At 39.8% G+C, this 3,229-nt stretch overlaps 1 protein-coding gene across 6 annotated transcripts in view; it reads right to left on the bottom strand.

Annotated features, from left to right (window-relative positions):
- The window catches only part of Sh3kbp1 (SH3 domain containing kinase binding protein 1), a 346,384-nt gene that overhangs the window by 144,718 nt on the left and 198,437 nt on the right, over nt 1–3,229 (bottom strand). The window lies entirely within an intron of this gene.

Raw genomic sequence — 3,229 nt, 5'->3', positions numbered from 1 at the left:
AGAGAGAGAGAGAGAGAGAGAGAGAGAGAGAGAGAGAGAGAGAGAGAGAATTATCTACTGATCCAGAGAATTGGGCCTTAATACTTTATAAAGTTGAATGGAAATTATAAATACGGTTCTTGAAGTTATCAAAGATAATTGGATTCCGTTTTCTCCTCATACAAATGATCAAGTTAGCCACGTCAGAAGATCAACTGCTCCACCCTAAGTGGGAGACAATGTGGGAGACAATTCGCATACCAAATTTTGACATGCAGGATCCAATTTGTGCTTCTGCAAAATGAAAGCAACAAGCCCCACCTCAAAAGGAAACTTTCCTCTTTCAACGTAAATATTGAATACAAAACCACCTCAAAAGTGAAAAGAACCAGATTGTACACTAATAAAACAGCATCACACTCATCAGCTCTCAAGTCCGATTATGTAACAACACAATGGCTCCATAAATCAACACAAGTACCCATTGCATCAACACCAGGGAGTAGAGATCATGTTAAATCATTTCAGATGTTGAAAATGCTGCCTGCAGCCAGTCAAACAAACTGTCAGGTTTATGTTTGGTCCCAAGGCTTCACACTGGGTTAAGGGAACTTCTAGCACATGGTTTTACTCTGCAAGAAATCAGAATTCAGAATACACACACACACATATGCTCACATACATGACACACATACCTTCAGAGTTCATAACTCTGGTAAAGTTATTATTTCAGGTCACTACTACTTCATTTCACAAAGAAACATTTAAGCACACACCTGGCTGATTTTCAATTATATACCTGCTCTAACTGCCCCACCTAGCTCCCTCACTCTCCTGATGTCTGCAATCTCCAAAGTACAATGTTAATACTTTTGGAAACATTACACCTCCCACAAATCCTTATGTTTCATATACACAGAGTGGAACAGGGAGAAGAAACAAGGGGCCCTACTAGGGTGATGAAATACAGACTGGCAAATGCTAGACATAGTTGGGCAGAGGTGAGGGAGTTTCCAGATCAATTAGTCAGGCACAAACTTGAGAAAAAAAAAGGGAAAGAGAGATAATACTACCTTTATCTGAGATGGAGAAAGTTGTGGGAGGAGAAGTTGTTGGGGTTTGGATAAAATAACATGAATTAGAATCTCTAGGTGGAAATGATAGAAAGGCATTCCATTCTTGGAAGAAATGTGCTATGACATGAACTTGGGAGTAGCTGGGGGGAAGACACACATACCTATAGTCTTAGCACTTATGGAGCTGGGGAAGTGGCCTGAGCTCAGAAGTTCAAAGGTCACACAGTGAAATCTCACCTCAGGAATAAACAAACAGGGGCTAGGGAAATAATCTCAGCAGTTAACACTTGCCACTCAAGCAAGAGGATTGGAATTCAGATTTCCAGAACCCTTGTCAAAATTACATGAGCACGCTCACTCTTTTGTAATTCCAGCCTCAAAATGCAGAGCTAGGATATGCAGAGAATGCTGGCCAGTAAGATTTTCTATATCTTTAAGCTCTCAGTTTGACTGATAAACCCTGACTCAATGAATATAGTGGAGAAAAAAAGAGATTCCTGATATCTACATCAGGCTTCATCATGTGTACACATGTGAACATACATATACATACACTCACAAACATGCAAAAAACATACAGAAAGAACAAGGATCATGTCTGATACTGATATAATAATTAAATATATTACTGTCGGCTAAAACAAATATTATTAATCATAATAATAAATCACACATATACACATCATGTACCCTTGATTAAGTCAACGGTTGTATTCTTTTCCAAATTCTTGAATAAAATGGAGAAAAAAACCTCCATTCATCATTCCTCCTCAATATGACTACTCACTTTTTTTTGTGGCTACTTCACAGAATCTGAATGTGGCCAGGGGAAACAAAACTCAAGTTCAGACACTAACAACATAGTTTTCAGATCACAGGCAACATCGCATTATCAATAATTGAAAAAGAAAAACTTGTTCAGGGACACTTCAAAAAGAAAGAGTTTAAGTGAAGCATGCTCCAATTTCTTTCTTTGTGCCTTTTCTCTAAGGGACTAAATGTCCAAAATGTCCCCACTCCACAAAAACTGTTTCCAATGCTTGGTGGCATTAGGGAAGGTTGCTAGGGGATGGGTAGTTAGTGCAGGTTCTACAGCTGCAGATGCTGATGCAACCTTTAAATTTTGACCTCATCGAGTAATGAAAACCACAAGACAATGATAGACGTGAATTAGCAATGTTGCCAGTGCCCTATCCCAAACCTGCTGGCACAAGCGTCAAAGCAAACATCTTAACACTAAATCAAATTAACAAACATTTCTTAAACACAGCACGAGTGTAGCTTATTATAATTTGGAAAATTCCACAGTATTTATCAACTCCTGAAGAAGGCTATGATGCTCAGAAGTGTACCACAGTAGACGTCAGCAGTAGCCACAGAGCTATGGCTCTGGGTATGTTGCCATAGCAACCGCATACTCAGCAGCAACATGCTGTCTGCTTCTCACCAGCCCAGAACCAGAAGCAGAAGAAAACAGCTAGCTTCCTGATGGGAGCAACCCAGGGAGTCAGAACACAAACTGTCTCTATCATTTGCTCACACGCACACAGGAGACTTCCTTTCAACAGTCTGAAATTCTCTCTACCTAACTCTTAGAAAAAAAAAAATCCACACAATCGCTTTTCTCCACTATATAAACACAACCAATGCGCATAAACACAAAGCATTAGAGATAGATTTGGGGGTATCTAAAGGATTTCAGAGTCATATATTTAGCTGGGTTCAGGTATGAGTGGCTTCTTTGGATGGGAGATGGAGAAGTGCTGAACCATTTGAAAAGACATCCTGAGAAACACTCTTTAAAGGAGATTTATATAAATGAAGTTCTAGGTGTTAGACCTGATCCCCAGAATAGTACCATCAGGAGGTTGTAGAACCTTTGAAATGTGAGACCTGGTGGGAGATCCTTAGGTCTCTGACCTTAAAAGAGATTATAGGATTCCAACCCTCCCCAGCTCTTTTCTATCCAGGTCATGAGGTAAGTCATTTTGTACTACCAAGTTAATTATCTCAAGCCATATTTTGCTATAGTTGTAGAAAACTGACCAACACAAGAGAGTGGTAAGAAATCAGCAGCAGGGAGACCACTCCTGCAAAAAAAAAAAAAAAAAAAAAAAGGGAATTTAAGGGGGGGGGGGGGGGGGGAAGAAGGCATGGACCAGAAACATTTGAGG

Source organism: Mus caroli, chromosome X (assembly GCF_900094665.2).
Source record: "Mus caroli chromosome X, CAROLI_EIJ_v1.1, whole genome shotgun sequence".
NCBI lineage: Eukaryota > Metazoa > Chordata > Mammalia > Rodentia > Muridae > Mus > Mus caroli.
Note: the sequence above shows the minus strand (reverse complement) of the source record. Positions and strands in the feature narration are given on the sequence as shown.